This window comes from Numida meleagris, chromosome 2, assembly GCF_002078875.1.
Source record: "Numida meleagris isolate 19003 breed g44 Domestic line chromosome 2, NumMel1.0, whole genome shotgun sequence".
Lineage (NCBI taxonomy): Eukaryota > Metazoa > Chordata > Aves > Galliformes > Numididae > Numida > Numida meleagris.
The window spans coordinates 19,713,589-19,726,412 of record NC_034410.1 but is presented as its reverse complement, the minus strand read 5'-3'; the positions used below and the strand labels follow the sequence as shown (position 1 = coordinate 19,726,412).

At 47.3% G+C, this 12,824-nt stretch overlaps 1 long non-coding RNA gene across 2 annotated transcripts; it reads right to left on the bottom strand.

The window, feature by feature from the left end:
* On the bottom strand, positions 1,319–11,785 carry LOC110394844. Of its 2 annotated transcripts, none has more exons than XR_002435957.1 (4): positions 11,695–11,785; positions 11,463–11,587; positions 3,606–3,861; positions 1,319–2,410 (listed from the first exon to the last, which is right to left on the bottom strand). It is a non-coding gene; the product is annotated as an uncharacterized LOC110394844 (long non-coding RNA). The 2 variants fall into 2 exon arrangements; XR_002435958.1 differs by having other exon boundaries at positions 3,704–3,861.

Below are 12,824 nucleotides of genomic sequence, written 5' to 3'. Positions count from 1 at the left end.
GGGCGGGTGTGCAGGGAGCGCTGCCGCCGCCCCGACCGCCGCACTTTTATGCTCCCGCCGGCGATCGACTTTTTTTTTTTGCACACCGTGCCAGTCCGAGTCAACTTTCCCTGGAACTTGCCTTTCCTCTCGCGATCGCCCCGCTCGCTCTCTCTCTCTCTCGCTGTTTTTTTTTTCCCCGCAGAGGTGACGGCGCTCAGCGGGGACGCGCTGCCCGGTGCCCGACGCCGCTCAGAGCCCGCGCCGCCGCCGGAGCCGGAGCCGGAGCCGGAGGGAGAGCGGGATCCCGCCCGGTGCCAACCTGCCAGCAGAGGAGGAGGCTGCCGAGCGCGCTGGAGCAATTTATAGGCACCCAAAAGCGCAGGGGAAAGGGGAGCTGCTTTGGCATCTCATTCCAGCATCTGCTCCGCTCTTCCCACTCACAGGGAGTTTGGCATTACTCTGGCAGTGTGGGAAATATATATTTTTTTCCTCTCTCCCCCCCGTAGCCCTCCCCGCGTCTCCCCCCCGCTCTGCCCCCCTCCCCCCCCCGCAGACGGATGAACAGCAAAATCGTGCGCCTCGCTCAGTGCTGCGCCGCGCGGTGACAGCTCCTTCGGAGCGCGGCGAGGGGCAGAGCTGTGCCGGCCTTTGGGCAGCCCCCGGGCCACAGGCGGAGAACTGAAAGGTCACCCCACCTGCCCCCAGCGCTGCCCCGGGGCCGTCCCGCCGCGCTCCTGTTTCTTGGGAAATAGCGCTTTAAATGTAGGGGTGCTCTGCAGTTACCGACTGCTCAGGTGGAAGTTATCAGGCGACAATCTGCCATCGAGCACCGGCACAGGGATCGGCGCCTCTCACAACTCCGGAGCTCCCTCTTCACCTCTCCCCAGTTACAGCCATAAATGCAGAGAGGGAAACATTTCTTTCCATGAATTAAAACTGATGTTCTCATCACCGGTTGCAGCGTCTCCCGGTGCTAAAAGCATCCACCCCTCTGCTGCCGGTGACACAGGGGAACGCGGTTTCCTCTTGTTCAGAAACCCAAGGAAAGTGTGGGGCATACGCAGACCAGCAGATGCCCAGACCAGTGAAAATGGTCTCTGCCTCAACTCAAGGGCAGCAAAGCGTTTGGTTCAGTTTTTTTGTTTTGTTCTGTTTTTTCTAAAGGTTTCTCCTCCCCCAAGGGCTGGTGTGCACCTCTGTGCCACAGTAGGAAGGTGAATGTGCAGTACTGGTGGCATTTCTCCCAAGGAAATATTAAGCAACTTGTCTCGCTCACAAATATACAAGGTACACAAAGAGCTGCTTAAATAAACAAACAGAATTGATTCCTAAATCATACTTCTGTATTCAGGAGCAATGGACGTCAATCAAATGTGGGTGACATTTGCCTGTCAATACAGGGATGATGGCTGGAAAGAGTGTGACTTATTACGGCAAGGCGAGAATCCGAAATGAGCGGCGGCAGCGAGTAGGACAACAACCAAATAATAGCATCTCCAGCGATGATCAGCGGGCTGTGATCTTGTCTCGGGTTTTATTAGCACGAATCCCCTCTCCCTTTCCCCGCTCTCTTTTCTTTCTTTTCTGTTTCACGGCACAATAAGGTCAAACAAGCAGGCAGTGGGAAACAAAGATTCATTGATTCTTCCTTTTAAGCAGAAATGTCAGCGGCTCCTTTTGCTCTTTCCTGGGAGACTCAAAGGCAGTGAGTGTGTCCACGCCACGCAGAGATGGGCCCTCCCAGCTCCTTATCTCCCCAGAAAACTCCCGATAAAGCCTCCATTTCACACACTTGTAAATACCCCCGCTCCCCCTTTTTCTTTCTTTATTTTTTTCTTTAATGCTCCGTCTTTAAAAGACTCTTTATCTGGTGCTGGCACAAGCGAGGCATTTCCCTCAGCGAAGGGCTCCCGCTCAGGACGTGGGAAGGCAGCGGAACGCATCGGGAGGATTACTCTTGTATCTCATTGCTCTCTTTGCCCCACAGGAAGAGGCTTTCAACGCTGCTCTTTAGTCTGTGCAAGAAGAAAAGTTGTGCAGAGTGACAGCTCGGTGTCAGGCTGCAGATGGCCCTCGGGGTGCTGCATTCCGTCATCTCTGGCCCAGCAGGATTTCACGGCACCAGGATGTGCTGAAGCCTCCATTGCACCTTACCCTTTGGGAAGGAGCGCACTTGTACCTTCAGACGGACACGGACCCGTTGTGCTCTGCCAAGCCACGGTGTCGGCAGCAGTGTGCCATGCACGCTCTCAGTTCCTTGCTCCAGCTCTGGAATCCTGGTTCTTAAAGCAAGGTCCTACCAACCTACCACGTGTATCTTCTTAATACAACGATTTCTCCTCGTGCGTGCTGTCAGCCATCTCTGAGGCTCACTTAATCCTGCAGACTTTCTCTCCAAGAAGGTCTGAGCCAGCCACAAGGTCACAGCCTGAGCAAGCAGAGGAGAGCACAGGGTGAGTGCTTGTGCTTTGTTGTCCATGAAGACTGTGTGCTGACTGGGAACACCGCCTGGGATCGTGAGCTCTACACCAGTGCTTCAGGTACCTGGCCATCCTTGGGCCTCAAGGTAAAAATACATTTTCCAAGGAAACTAAAAATGGAAAACCAAAGGGCTGAAATTTATGCACTGCAGGGCTCAGTACTCTGGGAAAAAGGAAAACGTAGAAACCTCTTTTTATAATGGGACATTTGTTGCTCTGAAGTGACTTGTCAAAGGATCGACTCACTGCAGTTAAGGCCTGAGTAGCACTTCTGTTAGAATATTATCTCCTCTCCACACGAGAGGCTAAAAATGAAGATGGACGTCCATTCCTAACAAACCTATTACACCAAGGCTTGCTGCCGCCAGACCTAATGCAGTGACCAGTGCTACATTTTTTTTGTCCTTTACCTCCCCTTCTCTTTGGGGCTGCCATGTGAGCTGCATCCCCTGCAGCATTTGAAGCAGCCTGCCCACAGCTCCTTCCCTCACTGACTAATTAGCTAATGCTCATACAGAGCCTTAAAGATGTAGAGCATAACATGCATGTTAATTTTCCTTGCGTGTGTGAGAGAGCAGGTGCCATTGTCTCACCACCGGGATAGGGGAAAATGTGAGAAAACTGAACAACTTGTCAAAGAAAGGTGTTCTGCAGTCACCAGGCACAACATGGCTCCTTCAGCCTCTGCTGCTCAGCCCAAAGTGTGAGCCTGGGAAAAACAGCCTGTGGGAAGGGGCAACCCTTCAATACCACAGCGAGCAGCAGTAACACAGAGGAAGGCAAATGCTGAGCAAGGGACTGCTCCAACACCAGGCCAAGTTCCAGCCATCCCACTCACTTCTATCTGCATCTGCTTTGCTTTTGCTTATATTTTAACTCATTTAAAAAAATCTTTTAGGGAAGCATTTTGAATTCCAGTCAACTCACAAATTAGGACATTGCTATACTGCATCTTCAGAAATATGGGTTGAACCATGTATGTAAGTGTTGTCATTTCAGCTTGGGCACCAGTGGCTGAATTCTGCTGTGGTGTGGTCAAAGAGCGACAAGCGCTCACCCCAAAAGGAAACTGGGTTCAGTGCTACAGAATAAAGTTGAATTATAAATGGGGGGAAAATAATCATATCGGTATAGATGGCTCACAGGCACCATGACGAGCGGTCCAAATGCTGCTGCTGCTATCCTAAGCCACTCCCGGTACTGTTTCAGTTCTGTTCACCCGCCTCACTGATATTTCATACCGTGGGTCTTGGGGAGGCTCCTGCTCCGCTTTCTGGTGGAGGATGGTGCAGGCAGCACCGTCAGCAACGAAGAATGTTTGTATTTATAGTGATGCGAGTTGCCCACCGACTTCATTTTAAAATTAAGATTTTTGTGCTCATTGAAGGAAATTCAGCTTCTGTGTACAACGAAAAAAATTGTTAATCTTTTGGAATTTTTACCTGTTATTTGATATTTAAGAAGTCCTTCAGCTAGATATTCTCTGCTATTCAAGGATTTAAATCGTTGTGTGTGTGATTGAAAGCAGTCTAGATTAATGATGTTTGCTGTTGTTTTCTTTTTTTCCCTATAACTAATAATGCCCTTCAATAGCTTCATGAATATCAGTCTCTGACCCTCAAATCAAACAGCAAAATGATTCAAAGTATCATTGAAAGTATTGTTTTGGCCTTGCAAGGGTTACAACCGCTTTTCAAAGCCAAATGGGGGGAGAATGCAGGGTGGACTGTCACTAGAGTGACAGGGCTCAAGGAGAATTTGAAAATAAATTCCATATCTCTTTTCCTTTTTAGTTTTTAATCTGAAAAGATCAGTCAAACATGGCTGGTTACTGGAGGAGGAGATATTAAAATGGAAAGATCTGTACCCAGGTCATGTTTTGATGAGTGAATTACTGCAGACCACGTATGTAAAAATAAGCCTTCAACATAGCAAGAACTAAAGACTGCACATTCAACTGACCAATTTTATGAATATAAAATAATCGCAGATGATACTTGGTAATTGTTAACCTAAATAACAGTAACTAAGCATAAAAGGTATTCATGATTGCAAGTGCCCTTGTTTATTCCAAAGATTAGCCATCAGCTGCAAACAAAAAGGCTGCTCCTTCAGGTCTCTCCTCTCCTCTCCTTGCACATGTGTGCCTGCAGGCCTGCCCCTGTCTTTGTCTTCTGCCCCTTCCTCCCTTCCCCGTCCCCTAAGGTGCCAAACACAAAGCTGTTGCAATGCACATGGGATGTACTGTGAACCCTAAGATACTTTTTGGAAGCAGTACTGGTATATCTTTGCCAGCACCAGGGGCACTTGAGCAGCTGATGGTTCTTGCACTGGTGACAGTATGCAACTGTGGGATCTGTACTCATTACCCAAGGTCAGTGTTGTGTTGTCTGGGAAGCGCGGTACCTGTTGAACCCCTTCTCTGATCTGCCTCCCTGCAAAGTGCTGGTCTCTGCTCTCCTTAGCAGTGGACCTGTCACTCAGATGGTTCCTGAAGAGATCACTAAGAACAGTGGCACTGTGGTACTGTCACTGAGCAGTACCTTGCACCAGCTGGTAAATGCCTCTCCATAAATAGCCTTGATTTGCCAGTAAATGCACTACATTTCTTGGAATGACTTTAAAACAATGAATTATTTTACACAGCTCTTCCCATCTTTCCTTAGAGGAGCCTGGGCATCCAGTGGCCCAGGGACCATGACAGTGCCTGCTTGTGGCAGGCTCCAGCTCTCACTTGGTCTGGGTCAGCTGGACCTTTCTTCCTCCCCACTACCGCTCCTGTAAAGCAGGCACGGTAACTCATCACTCTTTTGGTGTAGAGGTCTTGGCTTCTGCAACCACCTTGGTAAGTACATTGGTGGTTGAGATGTTTTTCATGTAGGCTTTCTGCTTGACCCTCACCTTTAGCTCCCTCTTGATCAAAATCCACTGCAGATAATCTGTCATAAGCAGGCAGACAGAAGAACTCACAATGTTCATTAATAACCCCCGAATATACAGGTATTCATAAGTGCTGTTCAATCAAAGAGCACTGGTAATGGCGAAGGATACGGTGTCGGAATTCTTATGAAGATGTAAATAGCAAATACAAAGAGATGGAAGATAAATGCCTCTAACACAGGAGTGAGATTAAACAACCACTTTGTGCCTGCTTAAAACTATACCAGTAAGCAAAGGCATAAATCACGTTGCACTTCTATTACAAATTATGTCAGTTATTAGAGTCAATCAGAAGGAGATTTCCAGGTTATTTGCCCATGAGTACAGTTTTGGTTACCTTTGAAATGGTTACTAGACTGTTAAAGAGTGACAGTGGGGGAAAAATGCAAGAGCAGAGACCGGCTTTTCTAAACTGTCATCCACGATTTACCCTACATCCTCCAGATCCAAAAGACTCCCTTTCCATTGTAATACCAACCCAGCAATCTTCTGGTGTGTCATACCACGGTCCTTTATATTCATCAGGAGGTTGATGGATGGGCAATAAGAATGGATAGCTGGGAGTGGAAAACTCAGAATTAAAATCCCAAGAGTGGCAAGTTGCCCAAGAGATTTATTTTTTCCTCTATCATCCCCTCAACCAATCTTCTTACTGTGCTTGATTATTGATTTTTGGAGTAGTTAATGGTATAATTTACTTTGCAAATTGCAATTATTTCTGATAATTCATTTTTCTTTCTGTAGGTTTCATTTGTTAAAGCAAAAGGCTCTTTGGTCCCAAGCAGTTTTCCTTACAACAAAATGGCACACAGTGGAATTTGGCATGATCCTGCAGGATGCTGAGCTCTCAGTTATTATGGCAGGCAACTGCTCTTGGGACATTGTAAAATTTGTCCTTGCATTGTTAATAAAGACCGTGTTACTGTATAGACCTGATCCATCACAAATCGGGATAGCTCTACTGAAAAAGATACAGCTGAGAAGTTAACACATGTGCATGGGATCATAACTGAGTCCACTGTTTAAATTGCATTTGGAGAGCTGCAAAGCACAGAGGGATCCCACAAATACACTCTTCCCCAAAAGGGACAGGTTGTGCCTCCACAATGAGGAGGGGACCGGGATATTTCCTCGCAGCACTGTAGAGATACGAGCCATGCCAGGAAACCATTGTGTGTGTTTCTCAGCTTTGTGCTGATGTCATTATTATTAGGCTATCCTATATGGATGTAACTATAGTTCTGATATTTGTGAATTTAACTTGCATTTATACATTTAGCAACAACAGCTAAAAAAAAAAGAGTGCAGATTGGAGAGGAAAATCAAAGTCTTTATCACCTTCAGAGATATGTATGTGTTCTTATGCTATGCATACATTTTTAGCTAGGCTGTCGGTATTCTTTCTATACAGCAAAAAAAACCCAAATCTAGGATGCCACAATTACTGCACAAATCCGAAAATCGTCAAGTGAGAACAGGAATGTGACTGGCTGAAGAGCACGTCTACCATCTAGGGACTGAGGATTTCTCTCTCCAGAGGGATAAAATCCCAGCCAGAATCTTCCTTGCATACAGTGAGACATTATACACATGTTTACAATTTCCCCCCTCCCCGCCCTGTGCACGTGCACATGTACACACACAGACAAAACTGTGCATGTTTTTGCTGGAATCAGAGCAGAACTCTGAGCCTCTCAGTTACTATATTTCAGCAAGCTGCCATTTTGTGTATCATTGCTGAAATATAACCAAAAAGAGCAGGATGATATACTCAATATTCTGTGAAAATATTCTCAGTCACTGGCGGACACACGGAGTTACTCCACTGAGCTAATTGACAGAGTGCCAAATTGTGTTTGCACTTAACACATGGGCGACTCCATTGGCCTAAAAGCAGCACTCGCTCTTATATTACTATGCAGTGAAGCTGACTGAGCCTGTATTAGAGTTTCCCTGGTCTTTGGGAGAATAGAATTTAACGGAGATCTTTTGTTTAATTAACTTTAAACCACTAATGTCAGTCTTTAAACATCTAAAAGAGGCAAGAATCTTTTATCAAGCTTAATGCTTGGGAGAGAGGATGAAATGCAAAGAATGTGCATGGGGTACCCTGGCAAATGCTGCTTCTCACTGAGGTGCCGGGGGGAATCAGAGAAAGGACACAAGGAGAGAGCAGTGCCTCTGAGCAGAGTGAGACGAGGAGCTGCTGTGGGCAAGGACTGCAAAGGAAATATCACTTCCAGAGAGCAGCATTTCCAGCAGTAATGTTGGGATAATAGTGCACTGGACAAATTTGGGCACTGTTTTGAAAATTAATTTTGAGGAAGGAAGAGCACAAAGCAGAGAGTGCGCATACAGGAGGAGTCCTTGCACTTCAATGAACAGAGCAGCAACCTCAAGACGGCCTCAACCAAATTCTTCCTCTAGACTTCTCATCTGGTATCTGCCCCTCCAACATTTGTCTCCCACCAGGTAGGAATGCTAACTGCTCTCTACACAGACTAATTTGGTGCTAAATTTGTCACTCAGACTCCTCCGTTCAGGAAGGATGGCAAGCAGAAAGCAACACGCTGTCACGCTGCCAGGCGTGGATGCTGTGAGATCCAGCCATCGAGCAGTGTGAGCCTGCAGACCTCGAGTCAGAGTTCCTTCTTCACGCATTTAATCATCTCCTTATGGATTATACCACAGATCTTTCCTTGGTTGTTAGGTTTCTATTCTGCATTTAACGTATATCTGTTAACAGCTTTCTGTTCTTAATTACATCGCTACTGTTCCTTCTCACTCCATTTATTACAACTTTCTGCATTGTGACATGCAAATAGGTAACTAGCCTGAAGCCAGTAAGCGGGTATCTCAGCGACACCTTCACATCTGTGCTTCTCTGCCTCTTGCTATGCTCAGTGAACAGTTAAAAAAGCCAATTAAAAAAAAAAATATTTTCCAATAAGAAGAGATTTTAATGGGCTCACCACAACTCCACAACTCTGGAGCAGTCTCATTTATCCACCCAGCTACAGATGAGTGGCATGAGGATGGACTCAGTCATCCTTTCTGTTTCTGACACCCACTCACTCAGAAGTTTCTTTTGCTGGGATGTCCACAGCTGTAGTTTTCCCCTGTGCTCAGAATCTTGCGCCAGTTCCCCAGATCTCCTCCTGGGAGCACTTTGAACACCCCCAGCCCACAGACATTGACCTGAGCTCTGGGCTTTGCTCCTGACACGCTTGGACATCACTTATTCTCTGTGCACTGGTTCATCTTCAGTTACACAAAAACTTAAGTGAGTTGGTTTCCACTTGCTCCAGTCAGACTGAAAAGCTGATCTTCTCTCAGTAAAGGAACACATTTAGGCTCAGTCTGAAGCCCCAACTATGTATTTTGTGAACACCTGGGAACAAGGTGTTCTAATGCTTGGCTCTGCTGATGCAAATGATGCATCAGCATTTTTACAAAGAGCAAATCGAAGAATCATTAAAGTTGGAAAAGACCTCTAAGATCATCTAGTCCAACTGTCATCCCACCGCCACCATGCCCACAGAACCATGTCCCTAAAGAACTGGAGTTACAAAAGGCCAGGACTGGACTTTCCAGCTCTTGGCTGAGAAACAAAGCATGATTTGTATTTTATAGAATTGACACCCATAATCTGAAACAAGAAGGAAGAAAAGGGTAACGTAGGGGGACAGGTCCCAGCTATGCTGCTGGATTCAAATACTGTGCCAATACTGGAATACTGGGCAGTGCCAGGGCACATCTCTGAGCAGAGAGACAAGCTCTGCCCACCCCTGCCAGCCGCTACCCCATGTTGTCCATGCAGCTCCATGGCTGCAAGGTCTGGGGAAAGGCACCACCCTTACTGACCCACCCACCTCTGATGGAGGACATCAGGAGGAAGAAGAAATGTTTGCCATGCAGAGGACTCTCGCCACCAGACGATGGACAATGCTCTGGTGAGTTAAGCACTGCAGGTGAGGTACTTGATTCTGCAAGCAGGCGCGTGCCTGCCTCGCTCCACATGAGAGCTGTGGGAAGTGGAACAGAGAGCAAAAGTCTGCGGCTGAGCTTGCTGAATGGGACAGATGGCAACCCATGCCAAAAATAGCTTTGCTAGAAGTAGAACACATGGTAAATTGCATTAATTTTAATAATTGCTTTTTATGCTTTGATAAAAACTGGCAAAGACCTAAAGGATCCTCTACCCGAGACAATTAGCACAGCTCTCCTTGACTGCTCCCCTTTAAGAAGGATGCTGCTCCGAGGCCTCCAGGCTCACAGAAAGGCCAAGGGTGTGGCCGCCCACTTGTGCCAGGAAAGCAGCAGCTTGCTGGGACACGGGACCACAGGGAAAAAGGGACCGGACATGTTTGGTCTGCAAGGGGAGCGCTGCCTGCTGCCTGGCAAGGCACAACCTCTGTACAGCCAAGGACTCTGGTAGCATCACCCTCTGAAGGCAGGCAGATTCAAAGTCCCAGAAGAGCCTTTTTCCAAAGGAAACGCTTATTTAAAAGAAAAAAAAATACAGGAGATATAGATACACAATTTCATAGCTACTGTAGGGGAAAGAGAAGAGATTGATAGCTCCGTAGTCCACTGCAAAGGGGATATTTGCCTACCAAAGTGCCAGTTACCACTGTTGTTTTGTCATGCAAGAGGAGATAAGAGGAAGAGCACGCCTAAGCAATAGCTGGAGAAACATTCACTGCATCCACTTACAACAACTTCCAGTCAGGAATTAAGGGTGAAATTGAAAGAAACCCTCATGTCAAAGAAAACTGCCTCCAGCAGCAGTGCCAGGTGCAATGTTTAACAGCACCAGCACCCCGGCTACACCAGTACCGCAGTTACACCAGCACCCCAGTTAGTTACACCAGCACTGCAGTTACCCCAGCACAACACCGCCTTGCCCGGCCGAATCGGTTCAGCCTGCTGCCCAGCTACAGCCGAGCCAAATCGCAGCGCTCCGTCTGCTGGCAGAGTGTCCACGTGCAGGGCTCTGCCAGCGACACAAAATTGGTTTCTAATTGCTGTAGTTAATTCAGGGCATCCGCTGTTCCACCAGTTTTAAAATTACATGTAATTACCTGGGAGATTTCAGAGAGCCAGCAGCACCAGCTTTTTGCTTACGAACTGTATGCTGGAATACACAATATGTTTCACACAGTGCTACCCAATTTTGATATGAATGAAGTGTGTTCTCTGTTACAGCCAAAAAGTGCAATTGTTCCCGCTTGAAAAAAATCCGGCTAATTCAGGACTTCTTCATCCACAGAGATCACAGAGGTGAGCACCCCTCCAGACACGGTACCTCCTCCTCCCCAGCACAGTTCACTTGGTGCTGCTCTTCCCACACTGGCACTGAGGCACGCAGTGGGAGCTGGGCATGGCTGGGGCCAGGCTGCTGCCCAGGGAGCAGCAAAACCACTTTCCTTCAGCTCCCAGACCCCTTCCTCTGCCCCTCTGAAAGCCTCCCTCTGCCCGTAAGTGCCCCAGCACCCCATGAACCTGTGTGGATGGATGTGGATTATGCTATGAATGTTATTTGTATTCCATCTTTTTTTAAGCCTCAGTGATTTAGATTGACAAATGTATTCTGATTTACTAATATGTTTTCTTCCCATCTTTGCTCTGTTTTTTTTCCATAGGAATTATTCTGTTCACCAGCTCAGGAAAAAACAATCAACAGCTGGGAGGTATATTCTGCTTCAGACTTTTGCCCAGAATTACAATATATTTCCCTTCTTTTTCTGTCTGAGAAATGCATCTGCATTCTCCCCACTGGCATCATCCCGTAGTTCCATTTAACTTAGTCCTCCTGTACCCCTTGTGTTTTTGTTGCTGTGTTTCTGTGAGGTATAACGGCCCTGCCACACTGCTTTTACTTTCAATATCACTTTTTTTCCTCCAGCTGCACAGTAGTTTAAAAACCTCTTCACAGAGCACCTTGAAAGCTCTTGATGTTCGTATTGCTGCAAGTGCGTGGTGAAGCCCTCTTCAGACACAGCCATTATCTTAGAAACAGCACGAGAGGAGCAGAAAACTCGGGACAAGTGGACTCACTTGAGCAAACTGCCGAAGGGATGAGATGCTCCAGAGTTGCTGGGCTGAAACATCTGATTGGATCACAGACAGCAGATGAGGACAAATTTTTGACTTCTCTGCCAGCTTGTGGGTTTTCACTGTATCTGAAGATGGATGTTTCGGCATGACAGGAGATGAGAAATCTTAGAAATACCAACAGAATATCTAAAAAGCTGCAAGGAAGCTGCGTTACTTCTGTTCCTTGCCTTACCCCATAATCAAAGCAGTTACTTCAGACAGCTTCCTAATGAAACAGGCTGTGTAATTGTTCTCCCCAGTTTTAACAGCATTATATGAATTACTGTGTAGATGCCAACACCATGCAGGTAGTGGGGCAACTGCCTTGAGAGAGTGATTCGATGTGACTGAGCCCCCAGCTCAGGCAAATATCGATCAGATCCCCTATACAGAATTGTTCACGTTCCTCCTCAGCTGCTCCCAGCCACCACAGCCCGCCTCAGGGATTGTGTGCACCCAAATGATAATGCCTATACATGATAGTGGTGATACCAGAGCTTTCGGCATCTTTGCATTGACACAGCCCGACCGCCTGTGCCCAAGGGAGTGACTCCATGTCACCTCACAAAGGGCCTGGAAGGAGCCGTAACCAAGGGAAGCATGATGTTCATACCAGGGTACACAGCACTGGATTAAAGCCCTCTGCACTATTCAGAAGAGGTTTCATATACTGTGTCCAGAAGTGGATTTCAGAGGAAATACTTCAGCTTCATGGTCAACTTCTCTTACTTGAAATTGTGAGGGACGTACTCTGTGAAGCAAGAGCAGAGGGTGCCAATATGCTGCCATTGTCACACACCTCAAGAATACCTCAAGAGCACCTCAAGAAGAGGCCTAGCTCTCAGCAATGTGAGAATACTGCTTTTTGTCACAGACCTGAGTAGAGAAAAGATATACTTCAAGGAGCCCAGCCCAAGGCAATCCCAGCAGGGTGAATGAGTAGAGGGGAGGTGGCAGCATGCAGGATAAGGTCTGATGTGGAGTGCTGCCATGGGTCTCCTCTAGGGCCATGCTGAAGCCCAGCCCTTGGCCCTCAACAGCGCCCTTGCGCAGGACATCAGCAAGCTAGAGACATTGCAGGAACGTGTCCTCAAAGTCAGCTGAGCCTCCACTGCTACCTGGTAATGCTGCAGCAGAAAATAGCTGAGCAAAACACAGCATTCTCTCCCCTCTCACAGTCAGACTTGGATTTGTTGAGCAATGGTGCTGCAGACTGCATATAAAGGCCCCCACCCTCCCAGCACAGCTGCTCTACAAGCTGAGGCAGGAGGGAAGCGGGTGGAGGCCCTGCCTGATAATAAGCAAGGTGGGAGGCACAGGAAA